The sequence below is a fragment of the Athene cunicularia genome (assembly GCF_003259725.1).
Source record: "Athene cunicularia isolate RWA chromosome 1 unlocalized genomic scaffold, athCun1 chr1_part2, whole genome shotgun sequence".
In the NCBI taxonomy this organism is placed as follows: Eukaryota; Metazoa; Chordata; class Aves; order Strigiformes; family Strigidae; genus Athene; species Athene cunicularia.
In genome coordinates, this window is record NW_020799092.1 from 71,932,052 (window position 1) to 71,957,396 (window position 25,345).

The following is a 25,345-nucleotide window of genomic DNA, read 5'->3' on the forward strand; positions in this document are numbered from 1 at the left end:
ATAACAGTAACTAGATCTAGAAGTGCTATGGTTTGATCTATTTGCTAAACAAAATCACATTTAAAAGGATGGTTAACCTCAGCATCAAAGGCCTTTAGCGTTTTAGAAACACTGTTTAAAATTATCAAAATTACAGAAAATTTCTAAAAACGGTGTCCTATAAAATATTCAGTACATTGAATTTGAAATAAGACAAGCATTAATGCCAGGGCTTTACTGGTTCATGTCTATTTTCTCTTTTCTAATATGAAGTAGAACTTTTAATTTCAAAAGAAATATGTTGTGGTTTCAGTTGCAGCCACTACATAGGTTTATTTGATCCAAAAATGTTTCCCTTTTGGCTTGCTACACTAAAATCTAGCCCCTCAGCTCCCAGGGCTGACCTTCATAAACAGTCTTATCTCTGTCATGGCCAACCCACAATCTTGGATACATTTACTGGAAATTATTTGCAATTTTGGATGCAGCACGAACTTTGCTTTCTAGGCTGATGTAAATGACAACATGAAAAGAGCTAAATTCTGAATTTCAACTGATAACATGAGGGTTCTTTACAACAAAGTTGTCTTAATCTGGAAAGATTTCATGCTGTGAAAGTAAATTGTTAATGAGCCTTAAAAAGTTAAGAATTATAATTTGAAGTACCGTTTAAAGGGTTGTAAGAAAAACTCCATCCTGAAGACGAGATTTCTTAAACATACAAGGTTAAATCTTAATATTTTGGTTTTGCCCTGTTTAGAAAAATTTCCAATGGGCTTTGGAAAGTATCAGTATATAGTCTGCAAATGATGAAGACAACAGAAAAAAAAAACCTGGTTAGATCTTAAATAGTTAAAAAATCTATTTTCATCTCTTTCCAGAAGATGGTAGTGTAGCACACTGTTAAAGACTCTTGTGCAAGTTAACCAGCCGTCCAGTGTGGGAGTGCTAAAATAAAACTAAGAGAGTAACTGAGAAGAATATAGCTTAGAAACTTGCACTTACAAAGTTTAAAATGCAGGGAGGGTCATTTTGGTCCACTGCTTTAATGTTTAAGTTTAGATGTTGCATTCGCTAACATCAAAATATTATTGAATAAACAGATTACTGAAATATTTCATAAAAGGGAGCAAAACATGTTTTTGATTCTGATGATTATTTTGCTGTGCTTGAGAAAAGAACACATTTAAATAAATACAGAATACATTGTCTTGCAGAAAGCAAGAATAAGAGGACTACAAATTTCAGAGCCTACTGTACCAATGCTAATGCTCTTCTGAAAAATGTATATTCTAGAGCAAAGGTCAACAATTGCTGTTTAAAACAAGTAAATAGACACATGGGATAAAAAATCAGTTAATGTTGTCATGTCAAATATGTATTATAATTATGGAAGTAAATCTGTGGCCAAGTACTCTTGGTGTCAAAAGCTGAAATATTCCTGAGAAAGAAATATTTGCTTGACTTAGCGAATTTAAATTCTAAAGAATCTTCATTATATGTATTGCAACTGACTGTAAATTGTAGACGGTTCTCGCCCTTGTTCATACAGATGTATTTAGACATCTTGTGGGAAAAACAAAAAACAAAAAACAAAACCAAACCCAAACAACACAACAACAACAACAACAACAACCCCCAAAAAACTAAAACCCGACAAGAATAACTTGAATAACTTCTGATATTAATTTCAAATAGCACTATTTTGAGATCTGTATGTTTGATTTAATTATCCATTTACTGAATCATCAGTTACATTTAACTAAAATTTATCGACCAGAAACCCATCCAGTCTTACAAAGAAAATTAGAATCTTTTGCTTTCTTGGTACTTTTCACCTATAGTTAATCACTCACTCTTAAACATTCTAGGCCTTACATTAAAATCAAGGAGTTCTGTTTTCAATTTCTAACTCTATGGGTTTTTCACACTTTTCTAGATTATAACAAGAGACAAATGTTGTTCAGCATTTCTTTCCTTGTAGGTGTGGAGGCACTTCATTAAGTAAACCTGTAATGCTCACATTAACTAATTTCTTTCTGGAAAACTTACATCTCAAATGAATTCTTCAGCCACCAGAATAATTTCATGTTTCTTAAATTTTTGTTCATGTTTCATAAGCCTTTCATAAGCCTTAAAAAAAGTCCGCCTGAAAACATGGAAGCTGTATTCCTGCAATTTATACAGAAAAACAAAATAAAACAAACAAACAAAAAACCCCACTTATATTTTCACTCCTATTGATTCTTTCTCCATAAATAAATTAAAAAATAGATCAGCTTTTATTTAAGTCATCTGTGTCGCAGTGATTTTATGCTTTCCTCCATAATACTCCCTTAAAGAGACCAGGATGCAGTCACAGGTAATGTCAGATACTTTCATTCTTTCTAGGTTTGTAGCTTTGCATTTAGCAGTTTACAAGACATTTTGTTGAATGGATGTTACCAGGAAAGCTATATTTCTGGACATAGCTATTCCATCTTCTGTTTCCCACCATTTTGACAACTTTATGTCATTTGTGAACTTTTATTAATCGTATGTCATTTCAGGTTAATTATGAGAATGTTGAATATTATACTTGGCCAACTGAAACTCGATAAGAAACTTTCGTTTCTGTAGGTGGCAACACGCTGACTCCTCTCTGGACTCTGGCATTTTTTAAACCATTTCATGCACTCTTCTGTGGTCATTCTGCAAATGTTTTGATGGCAATGCCATAAATCCACACATCAAAGAGTTGCAAGGGCTATTGCCTTGTTAAATCTTAGTCTCCAAAACCAAGAGACAACCATCCAGTTTTGGAAATGGGTCCATAAAATATTGACCCTTTCCAAAAAGGAGTAAATCTTCCATTCAGGCTAGTCAGATTTTACCAATAACGTTGCCAAGCCTTAAATAGTTTTCTCTATTTGTCACAGATTTAAAGGAATTTTAAATTAAAATTCCTAACGTATAATTTGAATTTACTTTGGAAGTATTGTAATTGCCTTTCCACCATCTGTTGGGGCATCCACCATGACTAGTTGCATTGAACACACAGAAAACCCGTCACAAAGCAGAGGCTAAGGGGGATCTTTCTCTTTCTACTCAAAAACCACAAAAATGAACCATCCATCTCTCTAAACAAAGCTTCTTCATTGCAGCATGCAAACACGCAGGCAACAGTATTTTCTTAGAGTGACCCTGTGCGTCAGCATAGTTCGATTGCCTGCATTTTTCCAGATGTGACTTAACTTTTACATTCTTTCCAATGTAAAGTCCTCCAACTAAATGCCTCTGAACGTTGCAAAATATATGTGCAAATTAACCCTGGCCACTAATAGATCATCTACATCCCTAGTAGTGTCAATAAAGGGTTTAATCGCTTGTTTTTAAAATGTTAACTCCCTGTAATTGTGGTTTATCTGGAAAGCACTACATTTGTCTAATAAGGATGTCATCCTACTTTCCAAATGCAGAGCAGAAATATTTATAGAAGATAACTGCAACAATGATGATCACTGTCATCTCCATTCAGTAACAGACCATTACTGTTGCTAAACTTTTCATTATTATTATTGAAATACTTTAAAAATCATTATTTTCCTTTGGCATATGTTGAGATTTACTCCTTTTTTTTTTTTTTTTTTTTTTTTTTTTCTATTTATATTTTTGCCTCATATTTTCCTTTTATTTTTTATTTTTTCATTCTCTTTATCTCACGCTCTATTTTGTCTCTTTCTTTCTTGGCTCCTATCTCTCTCTCCTTTCCTTTCTATTTTTCCTCTTTCCCTCCCTCCCTCTCTCCCCTCCTCCTTTTCTCCCTCTCTCCCCCCTTCCCTCCCTCCCTTCCTTGCTTCGCTGTCTCTTGTCTTTCTCCTGTTTTCTTTTTATATCTTTAATTTTCTGGTTGTACAGATCAGACTATTTCCTTCTCCAGTTGTTTTACACAGTGTCTTTCCATTTCTAACCATGTTTTTTTACATTTCCAAGGAATCAAATTATTTTTTCTCTTTTTCTTTTTAGTTTTGTAACAATGGCTTTTCAGCCATCTGAGAATTTTTTCATTACTTTTTATCTAATAAAGTTTTTTTCACTCCACACTTTCTTTGTCTTTTCTTCAGAAAAATGACCTACTGATTACATATTATCAGTTAGGTTTTCTTATACTGAACATAACAAGAGCAGGATCACAATTCCATAGGCAGTCGCAGTCTTCCGAAGCTCTTATTAACTTAACATAGAATGAGGCCTAAAATATTTTCTTATGCCGGGTGCAGTATATTTTGTATTATAAAATTAATACCTGGGGATTTTTTTTTAACTCCTTATTGGTTTCATAAGTGTTTAGCAGCTTTTAATTTTATCATTGCAAAGAAATGTCTAATGAATAAGACTAATTTGTTCTCTGCTTCCACTTGGTAGCAGACTCCCCCTGCCAACCTTCTTAGAGTCTGTTAATTAGGATCTACTCATCTATGCACACTGGAGGTGTCCATCAGATTTGATCCTGTAATATTTTTCTGGTTCATCTGGTGATGTGATCCACAATATTAGTACTTCAGAATATGAAATGTTGGTTCCTAGCCTCTGATTTTATAGGCTTTCTTATTCTTTTTCCTTTCTCTCTGTCATGTGTATGCCACCTTCTCCAGTGTCTAATTCTCACAGACCCACTGCTGCCGGTATTTTCAGGAAGGTTTCTGGCTATTTTATTTTTACTCTGAGAACGGTTTCCTGAGGTTACTCTTTGACACCAACTGGGTGCATGCTGCAATGTCAGTACCATGGAAGTAGGATCCCAGCTCCATGGTGTTGGGCTGAACAGGCAGCTCTGACACACTGCACAGCAGGTACAAGAGGAAGCCGATAGTTCATGTAGTCATGGACTAGTTCAGAGAGGGGTTTAGTAACATTTCATCAAAAATCAGTACTGAAATAATCGGTTAGAGGTGAATGAAAGACTGAATTAGCAGTGTCTTTAAATACTTACTGGGGATGTGTGTAACGGTATGGGTATGTGAGTGTGAGAGAGATTTATTTCAATATTGTGTCACTGAACAATGAAATTAAAGGATTTAGACAGTTACCATCTGTTGTGTCTGGTCTGCAAGTGTCCTGACACTCCAAATTCCTTATGGCTGTGGCTTCTTAATTTGATTTCCTGGCTTAGTGTCTTAATTACTTAGCTGGCTATCTCACTCAGGGTTGTATTATTTTTAGAAATTTGGACAGGTCATAACAAAGTGAAAGTCACCTTGGGAATAGTGTATCTCAAGGAAATAATCAGAAATAGATACTATACAGAAAGGATAAACTTGGTTATTTTATAAGGGATTGGGCCTGATCCAGTTCCACTGAGCTATTTGTTATCCTTTCCACTTCACTCACTGGATGATTGCAAAGACATTTCAGTCTTTCTTCTACAAAGTACTCCAGTGTATAAAAAATTGCTGAGGTGGACTTAAAAGAAACACATACAAACCTGTGATTCATGTACACACAGCTATTAAGCTCTGAACCCTGATGATTCACCAAGTCTTCATCAGTTGGTCTCCAAACTTTCTAGGCACCCATAGATCTCTTTTTTTTCAGGGCTGCCTTGGGCTGAACTGCTAAGGAGTAAGCTCTAGCTGGAAAATACCATAAAAGTTCCCTGAGTAACCAGGTGCAAGAGTCAGAGAGGTTAAAAGTTAAAGACATAGATTTTCCTAACTTTTTTCATCATTTCCTAAAACATTAGCCCTCCAAAATCTCTCTTCAAACCTTTCAACTTCTACCATCATCCCATAGAGAAATATGGAGTTTTGAAGATGCTGCGAATCCCAAGAAACAGACTATCCAGGCAGTTTATATTCTGCTTGCTTATTTGATTATTTGGAGGAAAAAAAAAACAAAAAAACCCAAAACCCCAACCACCACACCAACAAACAAACACCACACCAACAAACAAACAAACAAAAATAAACAACAACCAAAAAAAACCAGCCAACAACTGGAGCAATCGGTATCTTGGGTTGTTCCAGTTAGATAAGAGCAAACCCACCTTAGTTCTTTCAAAGAACAACTACGGAAACTCATTCTTGAGCATGGAGGTGTACCTGAAATGACTGTGTAAGCTGTGACAAGGCACAGCATAATACGTAATTCTGCACTTAGCATTTGCTGTCACATACCTTGGTTGGTTCCTCTAAAATGCACGTTTTTCTGATGCCAGTCATGACCCTGAATACCCTATAGACACCTAGGCTCTCTTTGAATTTTTCTTTTGGCCAAATATCCACAAATTTTGGCCTCTAACTGGCTGCCAAAATGTTTCCATTAAAGTTGTCTAGTATGACTGTTGAATAACACAGATAGTGCCTACCATGGTTTGTATCAGGCAGGTTCTACTTTATTGTACACTGGCAAATTCATAGCTCCAATACTGTTTGCATCAAAGCACCATTAGTGCAGTTAGAATCAGTAACCAAAAAGTTTATTTCTGAGTATAAGAAAGATGCAATTATTCTATCTATAAAGATAAAATAATAAAAGAGTTAAAGCAGGAGAGACTGACTTACAAGAGCCAGGTAAAATAACTGACTAGCTTTATTTATGTACATACACAGACACAACAGGCAGACACACGCTCACGGGATAAGCAATCTGTTTAGAGTGTTTCATTATAATGCTTTATTGCCTGAGAAGGAATCTATCATTATCTCCTGATTCTTAAGTAGAAAGGCAGCTGAAGAGAGGATTCAAAAGTAATTTCAAATATACTTATAACATGATATTAGTATTCTATGACATAGCAGTGTAAGTAACAGCAAGAAGGTGAGTGTGATATCAAGCAGAACTTGGAGAGAAATACATAAATGTAGAATATAGACATCCATACAGAAATTTGGCTAGGATACTGATGTTAAGCTTCAAATTCTTGCAAAAATTGGTATATCATCATTAAAATAAAAACTGTTCCTGGTTTCTATATTATCCAAGACAGAGAAGGCTCCAAAATGACATGCCCTTTCTCCTACTGGCTTAGATTCAGACTATGGAAATTGAATTGTTAAAGTGTCTTCCAGCACAGTTCTAGCAATCCAGAGAGCTTGCTCTAGATACTTCTCACTTAATTTTGGACAACAAATTTAGCATCTAAATTAGGAATATACTTGCCATAGACTTTCTGTATACTCTGTATTGTAGGATAAACATCACATAGAAAATTTCAGATAACAGGAACATAATCCTGTATTCCTTTGAAAGCCTTTTCCCCCATAAACATGATTCTTAAGCCTGTAATTCAGTGAAGCAGATCTCACATTTCAAAAGATCTTTATTTTTCTTTTACGAAATCATAGCTAAACTATTGTGAGGTCACAGATAGACAATGATCATATGTCAACAAAAGTGTACTCATGAGATTAAATTAAAATAAAAACATTTCACATTCTGACATTACAAAAGTTGAGCAGAATGGAATGGGCACCCACAAGAAAAGTCCTAGTCACACCTTATTTTGAATCAATTTTCATATACTCACTGACTAGTATGGAAAAAGTCTGCTGCTGCTTCAAAGGAAAACCAAGCACTAAATGTAACACATAGTGCAGCCACAGACACGCTGGTTCTCATAGTAGGCTGAACAGTCATTCTTGGAATCCAAAGTACTAATACAGCTTTTCTTGCTGGAGAGCATTGTTTTCACCTAATTCAACAGTCACTTCAACCAGTGGAAGTAAGTATCATGATTTATTCAAAATGAATCCTGCTGGAAAGCTTGAGCAGTTGCCAGAGAAAGAGTGTGAACTAATTATTTGTGTTGTCTGGAAATAATGAGGTTGTAGACTAAGGGCAAAAAAACAGAAGATTAAATGCCAAGTTTTTGAGTTTTGTCATGCTGTCATCTTAGTTTCTAAACTTATGGGATTTACTACACACATAGTATCCTAATATTTAATTTTTGGTTTTCTCTTAGAAATTTTCCAGAGTTATAGAGATTAATCTTATGATTGTGTGTCACTATTATTTCTCATAATAAAATAAGTTACTAAGTCAATTTTTATTCAAACACTCCAAATGAAGAAAATGGCTCCAACTTGTGTAATATTTATTATTTTATATATCAGACCACAAACAGGATGCTCATAATTCACATCCGATTTAAAAAAAAAAAAAAAAAAAAAGCTATTACTAGTATAAACTCAGCCGGGTTTCCTTCCTCCACCTCTCCAACATCCAGTTAATCCGTTGTACAAACACATACAGGCACATATCTCACAAACAGTCACGAACACACATGTCAAATCATTATCAGTCTGCTATCATTTGACATTACAAATGAGTAATTATCTGTTGTTACTATATATGTATTTAGCATGACAACCACAACTGACAGCAGTTACCTATGGATCAGGTTAGATAACCCTTAATCAGCACTGACAGATTCACACATGCAACTGTTGATTTCAAATCCTAATGATTTCACAAAAAAAGAGGTCAATATGAGCAAAAGCATCTGTGTGAAGCTGGACTCCTAATATCAGAGAGACTGCTGAGTAGTGTCCATGAATAAATATTGATAAATTGGGGGATATATGAAAGTTGTTCACATACTAACACTTTTCTGGGCATGTCCTGTGATGTATTACTATTTCTCTTTTCCTCATGTGTTATAATCTGCTAATGGCAAATATCTGTAATTTATAGAACATGGTTTATTAGTCCAACTTATTTTAATTCTGCTGTTATGCTCAGAATCTTGTTTATGGGAAAAGAGGAAACACGCCTCATATATAAAGCAGAGAATTTATTGTTAGCATAATTGAAATCTTAAGAGTCTATTCAAGAATCACTATGAGCCCAGATCTAGTTATTATAGAAAAAGCAAAAGAAAGTATAATTTAAAAATGAATACTTCTATAAACAATAACAATAATAACATTTTTTTAAAAATATATAGATACTTCTTATTTTCTATCCCTTTTCCTGGTGTTGTACCCACCATTTCCTTTGTCCTTTGAAGTTGGTGGCTCAGTCTGGTGCCGGGGGATGTTATTGTGAGTTGTCAAGAGTCCTCACTGGGAGGAAGATGATGCTTGTGTCAATGGTTTATTCTTTCTCAATGATCCACTAGGGCAGATTTTTATGTTTCCTAACACATTTTTACATCCTTTCGAATTCCTGCTCTGTAACTCCATGCTGCATCTGAATTTACAGTATGTGGTGAGTTTTGCAGATGTTGAATACCTCTTTTTTCTCTTCATTACCCCTAAAACTAGTTTTGGCTAGCTCCAGGTCTGAATTTCTTTAACTGACCAGTAGTGAGTTGTCTATATCCATTGGGTCATCATGGCCAGCCTGTAACCTATCTCTTCTCACCCCAGCCTTGCACTCCTCTGCGTTATGTCCTGCCTCTCTGTCTCAAGGTCTCTGTTCCTGTGACAGGACTGAATGTCCCTACATGACATCATTGTGTTAGACCTGAAAAATATCTTATTCAGATAAGATATCTGAAAAATATCTCATTTGAAAAATTTCTCATTCAGAAAATTATTACCTGTCAATACAATAAGAAAATAATTACATGTCATTACAAACTCTATAAAAATATGGTTGTACCATTGTCATGGTTTAACCCCAGCAGGCAGTAATAAGCAAACATAAACCAAACCTGATCATAGATACCTGATCAAATGAAAAAAAAAAAAATCTGTTTCAGCTAAACCAAGTAAAAACAAAGGTACAGGTAGGACAAAAGAAGTTCAGACAAGCAAATCTGATGAGCTTGTGGCAGGTGCATCAGCCCAACGAGAGCAGAGCTTCTGGCTGCCGAGGTGTGGCAGCTCGGGGCTGCCTTTGTTCTCAGGGCCTCGTGCAACTGGGGCAACTGGGGCCTTTGGGCAGTGGGAGCCGCTGTTGACCTCAGGTCAGATTGGGCCTGGGCATCAATGTAGTCCCCTGGGGGAGCCATTTGGAGCTCGGCCCCTGGAGCAGCAACTGCGGTCGAGGACTCTCCCCTTGGGTCAGGACGCTGCCCTGAGCAGGTCCTCAAGGTTGAGTCCTCACTTGTCATGTGAGTGATAAAGCGTTTGGGGTTGCCGTTAAGCCCTGTGTAGCACGGCTTTGTAAAGCGTTTGGGGTTGTCGCTAAGCTCCAGGGAGCGGGGCTTTGTCTGCGTTTTGGGTTGTTATTAAACCCGATATAGTTCTTTGTTATGCATTCTGGGTTGCCGTTAAACCCTACAAAGCTGTTCTGTTCTCCTCTCACGACATTCGAACCTGTAATTTACAGAGAGCTAGTTACCTGTGCTAATACTTTTTATTATTTTTGGTGGGTGGCTGTTCAATTGAGAGCATCCGTAACAGAGCTTCACTCTGCAAACCTTGCAAACTCAGTACGAAGCCTGTGGCCTGTTACCAGCAATGACAATAATGTATTATAGTGGCACACCATTACACTTGTTAATGTTCAGAATATTATCACTGAAAAATATCAATATGGGCTTGCCCATATCTTACACAGTAAATACAAAGTAACTTTTCCAATGAAATAAATTGAAACCAGACATATTCTCTTAAGACTGTTGCCAAAGGTTCAGGTCATGATTAAGGTAAAAAAAATCATATAAACAGCTTTCTGACACAAATTTTCAAATGCACCTAGGCACAAACGTTCCTCTGAGGAAGTAAGTTTGATAGATAATGCAGGATATTAATGAACTTTTATTTTGGTTTATACCCTTTAGATGGCTAAAAAAGTTCTTAGAAAATCCTGCGAATCACTGAGCATAGTGCTGGACCAAAATTTAACAGTGCTTTGCCTTTTCAGGCATTGTGAATAATGATCACTATCTTCAAAAACACTAAAACCTAAACTTTTCCTGATGATTTATGAGATTATTAGTACTTTCTAGCACAATTGCACAATAGCTAGAATGCAGTGGGCAGCCATCTTCCATAGTATTTTACAGAAACAACATTTATGTTGCATGAAAAAGAAAATCTTGCCTTCTCTTTTCCCACATTTACCACTGTAGTGCCCAAAAATGTTCCATTTCAACAGTAACAAGCTGAACCTGCTCCCCAGTCAGTTATCTACTCTTGCCTTCTACGATGTTTTTCCTGTTGTCCAGGTCTGTATACAATATTCCAGGGCAGTGAGCCAAATTACACTTGGCAGAGAGCTATGCTTTACCATGGCTCAGTGAGTTTCCTATAACCAGGTAGGATAACACACTAATTCTGCTAAACACACCTCATGTGTGGTCTCTTCATATGGCCTAATTTCTTGAATATACCTTACTGAGCATTGGCCAAAGTCTGTCAAGGAAAAACTGAATTAAACTTTTAATTGTCTCTAGTTGCATAGAACCAAAACATCATTTATATAAAATGAAATAAATATTTAAAAGTATAATAAAAAATATTAAAAGCCTTTGATGAAAGTATTTATTACTACTGTTCCATCGCTGGGTATCACTCTGGTTTAATTTCCATAGGGAATCGGCAGTGATAAGCTTCAAAAGGTGCACTGCCAGCCACAGTTTTAATGCTTTCTAGATTGATAATATTACAGAGACTGCAGCGGTGTCTGGAGAAAGGACCTGTCAGTCAATTTGCCTGGGAATCTATATGTCTTTATAATCTGTTCCAAATTAAAAGAAATTAATCAAATCATGACCACTAGGCTAGTCTTCCCTTGTAACAGTGTAAACAGGAAAGTAGTTTTAAATGCTTACATTATTAAATACTCCATTAAATGATTCAGTAAGTTAAATAAAGCTGCCTACTCTTCCCTGGTGATCGCTCTTTACTTTTAGAAACAAAATATAATTTAGGCAATCCATATTTACATAAAGATTGATATGGTTTAAATTAATTATATGGTAGACTAAAGAACAGTGGGTGAGCCATGAAGCTGTGAATGTTTGCAATAAAATGTATTAACGAGATGGCAAAATGTGCCCTGAATTTTGTAATTTCCAGCACAACATAGAGGAATCAAAACAGCTCTCTTTAGCCCCAGATCCACATGGTCTCTTATGCGTTTTCTATGTGAAATATAAAAGACACCTTGCCGCAAAAAGCCTGAGCCGTATAGATAAAAGGAGCTGGATTCCTTTTGCTAATTGCGAAATATAGAACTGAAAATGCTATACAGAACTGGACTCAATTCTTGCTCACCATTGTTCTTCATACTATCACATCATTAACTTCAAGTGTATCAGGAGTATTCAGACAGAGTTTATTTCTTCTGATCCATTGTACAAATAAAAGACAATTCAGAGTTAGAACTGTATTTTACCAGACAAATATTTTTTTTCTTTCTCCTTTTTTTTTTTTCTTTTTTTTCCCTGTTTAAGTGGTTTTGGCTCATTTCTACTTCTAAACTTAGATATGAAAATAGTATAATCAGTCTTTATTATGTAATGTCTTTCAGAATTGACAATAACAATGGAGAGCATATTCTGCTGTCAATGCATTTCTCCAATTTAAATACACAGATTCGGATTTAAAGAAATCTGAAATCTATTTCAAAGCATATATGATTTACACTACATGCCGCGTAAGTATTTTCTCACAAAAATATAGTTTCTAAGATAGTTGTAATAGAAACTGATATCTACTTGGACTAAAAAGCAGATAGGCAGCTTAATGTGTACATACTGCCAATTTTTGCGAAAGGTCTTTTGTCACTAATACAGCTCATACAACTAAAAATATTGTTTGCAACTGTAGCTTTGTTTACACCCATGTTGCAAACCGCAGTGCATAGTTCTCAAATGATTGCTCTCATCTATTTTATTCGATAACTCTACAAGTGATGGCAATATGTATTAATGTGAGAAGCATGAGCATCAGTTAATTTTACCAGGGCTGAGAAGTACCCAGCTGATCTAGCTGGCAGCATACCTCTCTTTTCTGAATAGAGGTGGGACCAAACTGTGGCATTATTTAAACTTAATTTTCAGGAGTTTCAAGAAATCTTATTTTGTTTCTTTAAAATGCTGACATCCATACGATCTCATCATCTAGTCTTGCTTTAGCTATGAAGGTATATTCAGAGGGTGATTGATCCCATCCTAAAAACCAGTATTTTCAAGATAGTCTCATACTTTTAATTAACCTTCAATTTTATCTCTATATCAGATTTTTGTCCACTAAACATTACTCATATCCAAAATCAAGCAGATACCTCAGATATACTCAGGCCATTTTTCCCATCATTCTTTCAGCTGGAGGATGAAGGACACAGAGAAAATTCCTTCTGCTATTTTTGGGATCAATTATCAATCAGATGTAGGCAGTTATCAGTCAGAAAAATGCTGATAGATTTGATAATTTTTATTTTTACAAATATATTTGTCCCATTCCACTCATAGCTAAATGTCTGGAAGCCTCTGCTTCATCTGTCCAATTGCATTATTAGGTGGCCTGTGAATAGTTCAAAAGGTAGTTAATAAGGATCAAAAGGATAGGTCACAGCAGATCAACACTTCATATTATGCATGCAGTACAAACATGGACAGTGCCTTTGTTTCATCCGGGTGTGAAAAGTTTGATCATATATTTCAGAAATTTGAGAGATCTCAGAAAATTCTGCCTCTGAGAGGCAGTTGTGTTATCTCACTGATGAAATATTAAAATCTTTGTTAACAATACATTGAAGCAATTTTTATTTACACACACACACAAAAAAAAAAAAAATTGTCAACATGATATATTACATAATACCTGTGAGAAGTGTGACAGAAATTTTTTCTTTTTAGCTGTACTTTCCTGAAATTCGTCTCCCATCTTTGCTTTTGTGCTCTCTAAATCCTTATTTTTTGTAGTGTTTTACAGACAAGTAACTGGGAAAAAAAACCCCAAAAAACAACAAGAAAAAAAAACACATTAATTTTGTCAAGTTTTTTATTGGAAAAGCGGTTATGAGCCAATCAGTATCACTGCTTGGTACTTATAACAGAGGTAGCTGTAACTGGTTTTGTGGTTTGGTATTTCTCATCAAAGTTTTCCTTGATACTTCTGTTCTTAGATTTATTACTTACAAGTTCTTGCAGCTCACTTTCTTGCTTCACTGTGATGTTTTTAAAACTTGGCTAGTACTGTACCACTTAAGTACTCTTCTATCAATGTTAATTAGTCATCTGAAGGATAAACAATCCTCCACTCTAGGTTAAACTCATGTCAGCATGTTGTGTTGGCTGGAGCCTTACTTATGTTTGTCTCCACTTATGTTAGAAGACTAGTCCTTTCCACATGCTGTGGGATAGTCTGTGCAGACCTCCACATGCTCACCTCTTTTGTTCAGGCTCAGCCTTCCAGAGAGTGTTTCATTGCTAAATGGAAAGTTTTAATTTGGCTTTCCCTATTTGAAAATATACATGTATTTGCCTTCCTGGAAGTCTACAATATTTCACTTGTCTCAAAGGACTCCTGGCAGATTGCTCCAATGTCATTTTTGTGTTTAACACATGACTTGGCTACAACTTCTGTTTGCATGATTGGGATGAGACTTTAAACACTTTGAGGTTAAAGGACCTTTCAATAGTGGGTGGGCATATTGTGTAATTCTCTTTTACAGCAGTTGTATTTTCATATCTGAATCTCTCTTAGTCTGCATTAAAAGATGCTTCCATCATCATGATAGTTTTTGAGTTTTCTGGGTGGCAAGTTTATTAAATAAATCATAGAAGCAAACTACATTTATAAGAAGGCCTTTCCTACTATAAGATTGCAAGATGCTTACAAGCTTGATAAACTACATGGAAACTGTTAATAATGCATAGAGACATGGGTTTTGATTGTTGTTTTTTCCACTGCTACAGCTAGTCATGGATAATACAATGCAGCCAAACAATGATATTTACTCAAATGCAATAGAAACCACAAAATAGATCTATTATGTCTGAGAGACCCTTCACCGAAAATAAGACTAAATGGAACAAACCCGGCACATTTATTAATAGTGCTGACCCGTACTTGGTTAATTTTCAGCCATCAAGCTTTATTTGCATGTACACCTATAGCACTTTACATGATTTGAGCATGGTAAAGAAGCTTTTATACTGCAGTCAGTTAATAAAATGACCTCCATGCAAATAAGTATCCAACCCATGTTTTAAATCATGTCTATTAAATAAAATCAGAAATTGCAAAATGAAAACTCTTTGACTTTATTAAAAACACACATGTCTACTAAAAATGTAAAGGTTAATGTAAGCTGTTTGTGTGGTGACCCAGAAATGAAATAAAACTATCAGAAGCTAAAGAGGTAAACCTTATTGAGAGCGTAGTTATTGACTAAAAGATGATATAAGATTCTGAAGCCATCATATAAAATAGTTATTAAGAAGAAAACTAAAGGAAAGGACAATATTAAAAAACCCCTATTCTGAATGTCTCAGTAAAGACATCTATTAACAGAAATCAAATGTATAAATTGAAATGATACTCTGCTACAAATCTTGAAGTCAGAATTAGAAATCAAATTAAAGGTTTACTTAGAAGTTATTGGTAGTGTAAAGAACTGACCAGCAAATGTAGAAACCATTACATCATGTCAACAATCAGAAGCCCAGCAGTAGAAAGTGTGATAGATTGTTTCACTGACATCTAGGACTTGAGAGATTGTAATTTAGTTTATTATATATTATTATTATTATAAATTGAATTTTATTATAAATAGTGACTAAATAACAATAGTAATTAAACAACAGGTAGCAAACCCTACTCACAGATCACAAAATCTTCCTTCAACAAGTCTTTTTTTTGCTGTGCTTACTAGAGGAAAGTAAACATCTGGAATTCCCAAATTAAAACAAACATTTATGATGGTAAATCATAGCTCAGCAAGAAAAGAACAGTATGAAAAAAAAAAATTCTAGTCTTCATTCTGCTGTCTTTGTTATTTTTAAAGAGTAAACTCTTACTTGAAATAGGAAGATCAGAGACTTCTAACAAGAGATGTAGTTAGGAATATATAAACATCTTGGGATAGTGGACCTTACTAGTCCCATTAAGAACTCCATTGATAGACGCTTATGTCATTCTTAATGATTTCTATAAATACATATCAGCATTGTTATACAGTCACATTATCAGTCACATGTTCCACTCCACTGCAGCATTTTAGGGTTTTAGGTTTTTTATTTTATTTTCCAGACAAATCTGTTCTGTGTCTGACACAGTGGCACCATCATTTCTACAACATTATGAATTAAACAAGGGCTGGATCTAGTTAGAGAATGGTGTTCTAATGGTGAAGCATGCAAGGCAATAAGCACTCTTCTGCTAGTCATGTGCAAATGTCATTGTTCAACCACAAAGCTATAACTTCTATTATTAAAATTTATTAATTATTTAAATGTGACAACACAGTAACACTTAGAAGGTGTATTAGGAAAAAGATTTTGAAATTTTTATTTTGTAAAAAGGAGAGGAGAGGAAAGAAAGATTCAGCGAATTAAATTCCACTTGAAGAGCCAATTACATATGAGAGGTCTGAAGTCCAGCATAAAAAATTAAAAGATTGACATTGACATGAATTCTCTGGTAGACTGCGGCACGGATGAGATAAAATTGCCTATGAACCCAATAGTTTAAATATTTAACTTTAGCATGAACCCTGTAAAATACACTTTAATATTTAGCATTTACAATGTTCTACTTTCTGATCTGAAAATATTTCAGAAAGACCACGCCGGGAACGCTTACCCTCTGTCTAAACAACTCCTTGCCAGTTCTTCATTCCAGGGGCAGGATTTTTATGGATTTCAAACTTCTCAATATAGATCTCTAAAGCAGTTTGTCTCTATCAATCTGTGAACTCTCGAAGTTTAGTCTCACAGCAGGTTCAGAGCATTCTCAGAGTGTTAAGACAGGTTGTATAAGGCCATAGCTTGCTGACATATTAAATATGGAACTGGAGCGGAGACAGAGAGGAGTAGAGGAGCTGGAAATGGACATGAGCTTCTTTTTCTGGCAGCAAAATTGTTAAATCTTTTCATCTCTATTGTATCATTGTTCACTTTAGGCAAATGGTACAGAAAGGGAAGGTGACATGATGGCAAGTTAAATGTTTACATAAGCTAATAAATGCTCTCTGCCTTAAGTACTGGCAGCACCTCAGCACTTTCAAGATAGAATTATCAGAGACTCCATGTGGAGACAGTATTTACCAACGCATCTTATATACAGGTCCTGCTGGAATTAAGCTAGATACGAGACAGATGAACATCAAGGCAGAGATATTGAATGAAAATGTTTGATTTAAAAGATTTTTTAAAAGTAGAAACAAAATGCGTTTGGACATTTTGTATAAAAGCATTCTGAATTTATATTACATGGAACTGTTAAAGAAGCGTAAGTTGCAGCAGTAGCAGAAAGTATGACTTCAAAACAGTATATGGTAAACCAGGTTTTCTTTTATGGAATTAAACCCAAAATCATAACCAGTATTCAAAAGTAAGAAAAGCCTTGGCTATTTAAACAAAAAGTAGAGCTTAATTTCTTGCACATCAATTAAAATGCATTTGTATTTGACCCTACAGAGTGATGTTTTAATTTACAAGCCTTTACACTCACACAAAAAGGAGTTTTATATGATCAACAAAAAAATTACAGAAAATCACAAAAAAATTAGGCTGGAAGAGACCTCTGTCTGTCTTCTAGTCCAGGCCCCTGCTAGGACTAATTTCTGAGTTAGATCAGGTTGCTTGGTTACAGTTTGATTCCGAAGATCTCAAAGGACGGAGATTCTACAACCTCTCTGAGCTGTTTGTTTCCTTTCTTAGATAGGTGTATCGTTTTTTATTTATTTCCCATAACTAGTCAGTATTGCTATTGTTGCAACCTGTCACAGCTGGTTTTTACGTTCTTGCTGTGTACTCCTGAGAAGGTTTTGGCTTCTATTTCTCTATAAAAATTCTTCAGGCATTAAAACTGCAAATAGGTCTCCTGTTAACCCTCATCCTCAAACTACACAAACACAGATCTCTCAGCCTCTCACTATGTGGCAGTCCCCTAAACATCTTAATGGCCTTCCACCGGACTCTCCAGCTTGTCAGTCTTTCCCTTACTTGGTGTCCAAAAATGGAACACCATATTCCAGGTGAAACCTCAGGAGTTCTGAGTGGAAAGGAACACCTTCCTCTGGTTATGGTTGTCCTGATGCAGTCCAGCATGTAATTAGCCTTTATCAACAAGAGGACATGGCAAATTATTCTTCAAATCACCTACATCACTTTCAGCAAAGCTGGTATATTTAGCTACTCAATTGTCTCCACTGATCTATCCCAGATGCAGGACTTTGCATATGTCTTTGCTGAAACTCATGAGGCTCCTTTTGACTCATTCTTCCAGCTTACTAAAGTCCCTTTGAGCTGCAGCTCTGCCTTTCAGCTGAACAGCTGATCCTGCTATTTGATGTCATCTGCAAAGTTGCTAAGTCTGTTTTCCATCCCATAATCCAGAACATTAATGAAGGTTTTAAACAGCATTGCTCTCAGTACTGACCTCTGAAAAAGGCCACCAGTTAGGAGCCAAACAACTGACCACCACTCTTGGAGCTCCGCACTTCACCTGGTTTTCCACACACCTTGTAGTCCACCCATCCAGTTAATATCTCACCAGTTTGACTACAAGGATTTTGTGGGATACTATGCTGAAAGCCTTGTTAGAGTCAAATTAACTGATACCCACTGCTTAGTAAGTTACTTCATCATAAAGAGCAATCCTGATTAGGTACAATCACCAGGTAAAGCCCTCGTGGCCAAGTCACCTTCCTGTCCAGCAAGTGCCTGAAACTGGCCTTCATAAGGACTTGCACCATAGTTTTGTTGAGGACTAAGTTGAGACTGATCAGCCAATGGTTTCCTGGACTCTCCTTCTTGTCCTTCCTGAACATAAGTATTACATTTCCTTTTCCTGTGACCATGACCTTTGAAAGCAACTCATCTACATCATCTAGCTATGGGCCCATATGATGTCCTCTTTGCAGATGATGATAAGCCATTATTTTGCCTTTAACATCATTCACCATATCCAAATCAAACCAAATCAAGGTTTGGTTTCCTAATTTCATCCCTGCATGCCTGTGTGATCCTTCTACATTCCTTCTGTGTAGACCCTCCCTGCTTTTGTCCTCTCTGCATTTTATTTTTGTATTTTTTTCTGGATTCCCCATTCAGCTAAGCTGGCATACTGCTATTCTTCACAGAGAGTTTCTCCTAAATAACAGTTTTATATTACAATAGACTGTTTTTCACAGCTTTCAGCCACAGGGGCAGATTTTGACTTCAGTTAATCTGCTTAACTCCACTGAGTTCAGTGAAGGTACTTCAATTTGTGTCAGCTCTGAATCTGGGTCATTCATAGAGTTTTAATCAGTTCTGAATTGCAGTGATGAAATTGTACTGTTCATGACACACTGTGCAAAATGTATCTACAATATCTTTTATGCAATATTTGGGCGTAAGAGTTGATATACTGAAGCACTAAAAAAAAGAATATGTGATTCTCTGAGATGCATGACTGCATTTTGCAATGTACTCCCTATTTTTTATATGTGTTAGAACATTATTGCATTGTGGTGGAATACAAGTAAAATTTTTAGAATACTTCTATTTTAGTTTGAAATTTAATATTTAGTTTATTTTATATTCATGACGTACCTGTAAAATCTGTCATTAATATGTATACATGTGCTACCTCCTTCTTAGTCAATAACAGGGATCTACATAAGTCTATAGCACAGATATGAAATTATCTCCTCGGTATGGTTAGGAAATAGAAAAGAAGATATGTGTTCTGCACAGTATTTTTGTGAGTCTATGATATAATCTCATATTACTGCAACTGTGGATTTCACATACACACACAGTTCTTCATTTGAACAAAACTATAATGTTTTGCAGAATTTTGCAATTATAGATTTAAGTACCCGGTGGCATATACTGTATCTTTATATGTGAGAAAAAAATTCAGTGGCTCTCCTAAATACGTTGGTCTCTCTATAGCTATATATTTGGTTCTGTCCCTTATAAAAACATAGAAATACAGAACTTAAAGAGTTCATATTGATACTCACAAGGTTTAATTGCAATCTTACATGATACTACTTTTACTTCTCTAGCTTAAGTATTATTAATTATGGATGTTGATTGTGCTGACAGCAAAAGCAGCCTTGTGTCTGATAGGATCAGGTGTAATGTCAATACTGAAATCTACCACTCTAGATGCAAAAGAATGCTGAGATTCTGTTTCACTGTTAAGTGCAATTAAAGTCTTTGTGTATCTGGCAGAGTAAGCAACTGTGTATTTTTTCAGAGCCAGATTTTTAATTAATTATGGGGTAGGATAAAAAAAAAAATTCTAATTTAACTAACATTTAATATAACTTCAATGCATAACTTTAAATAATCTTAGTTTCACAGATTTTTAGGCCATCATTTATTGTTAGATACACAATGGATAAAGAAAAAAAACAAAAATTTTTTAAATTCAGTTCACCCTATCAAATGAAGCTCTACAGATTTTTAAGAATGGATAGAGTCTACATCTGGCTTTTTATAAAACGCAAGAGGGTTTCCTAAATTGCCCCCAGAAGTAGTGTACTTCAGTTTACTGAAGCTGGCCACTCCTCATATTCAAATACAACTGTCCCAAACAGGGATTCTGTGGCAGGTATTGTCAAAAACGTTTGTGTAAGCACTAGTAATCTGTTTGTTAGTGCTAATCTTTTTCAGAATAACAGTGGTATTACCTGTGGGAAAAATTAAATTTATGATTATCAGCATGATTATACATATTGAGAGACAGAACAATGTAAAACAGAGGAGACCTGACAGAAATAGATAGATGGGTGAATAAATATATCAGTAAGCCTTTTCAGCTTCTCAGAAGTCCAGAAAGGAGAACAGTTGCTTGTCACCTGCCTGTTTTGCTCTCACATTTATTTTTATTTATTTCTCCAAACACGTCGCATCTCCTACACGGGCAGTGGTGCGCAGCACCTCCCCATTCAGCACGAGCCTGTGGGTCTCCCCAGGGGGACATTCGGTGTGACAGCGGGGGAGCCTGCTCAGCCTCAGCCCAGGGCTGGCCGCAGTGCTTTCTGTGACATGCTGTTTGAAAGAAACTAATATTGCCAGAGTTTTGGCAGCTCGACCTTAACACTGTAACCTCTCAGCCTGCACTCCTCATCAGAAAGGACCCCAAAGTGTCCTAAATTCTCCACAAATTGCACTGTGTCCAGTTCCATTTAACTCGTTTAAATTAAAGCAATCCCCACATAGAAATATGCTGCATTAAACTAATGGATGATTTGCTCCTAATTATATCTACAAGTATATACTCAATATTAATCTCTAAAAATATAACAGAAATCTACATGTTCACTAGCAGGCAGCTAGAGTTGGGATATTATAAAAATACATAAATAATTTTATTAATTCCTGATGTTTGGCTTTTATATTGCTATTTACAGTGCTTGTCTCAATTGTCGAGAACTATTATCTTTTACAGCTTGGGGGAGTGTTTGTGTGTGGAAATAATCCCCTTGTATCTATGGTATTTTTGTGAACTGGATGGGAACATAGAGTATTATTTCTGGACAAATGCCTTGAGAAAAGCCTTTAAGAAGAAGAATTAGTGACTTGACCCAAAAGCTATTAAGTCAAAGGTGGTGATTGAACAAATTTATTGTTCTTATAGATGGTATACAAGTATATTATGCTTAATTTGTGAGCTATCCTTTCATCTTGCTTTCCCACCAACACAAAAGCCTTTGGGGTTTCTGGAGCTATAAGTCAACTACTGTCACTGCTTAATTTTACATAAAGGCATAATAAGTGAACCTATGTCCACTGACATCATTAGAATCACCCCATTTGGCTTCAGCAAGGTTCGTAATTTCAGCCAAGATGCAAACTTAGTTTTCCTTTCTGAAATAAGTGGAGTTAAAAATATTTATATTAACTAAAAACCTTGTATTGCTGTTACAGCAGCTCACAAATAACCAACCATCAAAAATTAAAAATTTATTATTAACACTAGCCCTCTGCAAATTACAGGTTCAAATGTCTGTGAGAGGAGAACAGAACAGCTCCCTAGGGTTTAATGACAACCCAAAATGCTCTGTCATCCACCTAACAAATGAGGGCTCTCAAACTCGAGGACCTGCTCAGGGCAGTGTCCCGACCCAAGGAACCTCGAGGAGTTTCCTTGGGCAGCGTCCTGACCCAAGGGGAGAGTCCTCGACCGCAGCTGCTGCTCCAGGGGCCGAGCTCCAAATGGCTCCCCCAGGGGACTACATTGATGCCCAGGCCCAATCTGACCTGTGGTCAACAGCGGCTCCCACTGCCCAAAGGCCCCAAATACTGTGAAGCTCTGAAAGCAGGCAATCAGTAGCTGCTACACTTCTGCAACCAAGAACCTCTGTTTTCGTTGGGTGTGTGCACCTGCCACACAATCCACCCCATACCTACAGTCATGATTCGGCTGGTTTCCTTGAAGTGGTGGTGCAGTCACCTCTTGCCTCCAAGGTTAAAAGGGAGTGATCTCCTGGTGAGTCTCCATACTCATTGTGGATTGTCATACTTAGATGATTATACAAACAAATCTTAAAGGAAAAACTCCAACTATACAATGTATTACAATCAAAACTGAAGGAAGCCGATTAACCATTCTAACAAGGAAGATTCAAACATATGCAATTGACAATGCTTAATATGGCAACAATTGCTTCAAGTCTCTTGTCACTTTCTTCATTTGTTGACCTAAAATGCCATTAAAACAATAACACCAATTTCAATCACATTCTTCTGAATGCTGCCAATTTAAGAAGATTCATTCGCCACAGTGTTGTCATACAAGTCTGGATTGTCCATAGGGATCACCATTACCGTTGCCAATCAGGATGCTGAAGTCATCTGTTCTTCCAAGATCCTAAGAAAAAAACAGAACTAGGCCTCCGATCAGAACCCAGGCATCAAGTTGAAAATTGGTAATTATCCACTGGATACTAATACTGTGAGTTTTTCCACCTTTACCTAAGGCTTCCCTAGCATGTCGACAATGCCCGTTAGCCCAAATTTAGTATGGGGTGTGCAAACCCACTGTATTCCTTGTGTGCCCACTCCTGAACCACCCCGGCAGTGAAGTGGCTCCTGTTACCTGATTAAATTGATTTGGGTATTTCCTTCTCTAATCTGCTCAGGTCCCATCCAGGGGGTTGTATGGATGGTGGTTCAGGGGTTCCCACCTTGTGGACCCGTACGCCTTTCTGTTTTAATGAGAGGTCGCACATTTCTTTCCTCCAATTCCTCTATTTCCTCTAAGCCATTCTCATCAGACTCTTCCCAATTATCTCCATCCCGCTCCTCAAAATCTACATGGGTAACTAACTTCTAAATCTGAAAAACACTAGTAGGATTTTTTGCTCATGCCAACATAATTCCTTTTTTTTTTTTCTAATAACCACCTTCTCTCTCATAACTGTTATGTCTTCAAATAATCAATTTCCAATCACTCCTCCAAGTTATCTTTCTCCACTACTACAAAATAATCCTGCACCTGAATCAAGCAGGCACCTAAAATGGCACATATTTTTCCTTCACTTCCGCTATTCCGCCAACTTCCCCAGCTTTGTTCCAATTTTCTCACAACTGCCACCGATAAACCACTTCTCCTTCACCCATCATACACCTGGGTGAGAAGGAACACAATACTTCTGTAATAACTCCACTATTGACATCCTGCCAACTACACCAATTTGTTACAGAGGCTCTCAAATAAACAACCAACCACCAAAAATTAAAAATTTATTGCTAACACAGTTAACTAGCCCTCCAAAAACTGCATGTTGAATGTCTGTGAGAGGAGAACAGAACAACTCCCTAGGGCTTAATAACAACGCAAAACACAGAACAAAGCCCCACTCCCTAGGGTTTAACGCCAACCCCAAACGCTTTATCACTCACATGACAAGTGAGGACTCGACCTCGAGGACCTGCTCAGGGCAGCGTCCTGACCCAAGGGGAGAGTCCCCCAGGGGACTCCATTGATGCCCAGGCCCAATCTGACCTGTGGTCAATAGCGTCTCCCGTTGGCCAAAGGCCCCCACTACTGTGAAGCCCTGAGAGCTGGCAATCAGTAGCTGCTACACTTCAGCAGGCAAGAAGCTCTGCTTTCATTGGGTGAGTACACCTGCCACAATTGCTATCAACAGGTACAGCTTATCTTTGAATAGATGGCATATAGAAATGTATCCATGTAGGAGAAAATGAATTTTCTATATTAACAGACTTTAAGAGAAAAAGATGTTTGGTCAAGTTAACAAAGAGGATCTGGCATGAAATATTAAAGTTTTGTGGTTTGGGTGTTTTTGTTTTTGGTGGGGTTTTTTTTGTTTTTTTGTTTTTTGTTTTTGTTTTGTTTTTTTTTTTTTGAGGGGAGTGAGTTTTGTTGCTATTTTTTTCATACTAGGGTTATCTTCCACAATCGGAAAACTTTGCACAACCATTTTGACAGCACTTTGAGCATGTATACCATTCAGTTGCAGGGTAGCACATATTATATCCTCTAATTGATTGCAAATGACCCCTTTGTTTGTGATGGGATCCTTTCATCAGAAATATCATCAGCATGTGCTAAAGCTGCATCTGTGAAAGTGTCAGGATCTCAGTATAAATGCTTAAACTCAATCTTTGATAATAATTAAATTTATATTTTGTCAAGCACTTAGAGCTAGAACATTATTTTGAATAGGATTTGTACTGGACTTTGAGAAGTGTTAAATATTATTTAAATAATTCAAAAGATATTTGAAATACATTTCAGGGTACTCTCCTCCTTGCATCTTAGTTTTATTAACCAGATCCTACATGAAAGATCATACTTCTTTTATTTGCACTTCTATTTAAATGAAATTATTATACTGCTAATACATACCATAATGTCCTTTCTTCTACAAAGAAAGAAATAGACATACTTTATTTTACATGGCTTAAATGTGTATCATTAGAATCAGCTGGACTATTTACATAGCATAATATTAGATAAACATATAATTCTTTGCTGGGCTGAGGCTTAACCATATATATAAGTTCCTAATTTATTGCAGCTTTATAAAGTTCCATTTACTCTGAGTTACTTAAAACCCTTAAATTATAAAAAGAGACAGAAAGTAAAGAAGAAAGAGAAAATCCTTCAGACTTAGGCAGATGTTCTGCAGGGTCAAGTTTGCAACATATTATCAAGCCTGGCAAAATTATAATAAAATGGCAAAAGGCCCCATACCTTCAAGCTTTAGACAATGTTAAATGGATTTTGCTACTACCGTAGTGATAATTAATATGTAGAACAAGCTATGCAAAAATCAGTGAGATTAGTAATAT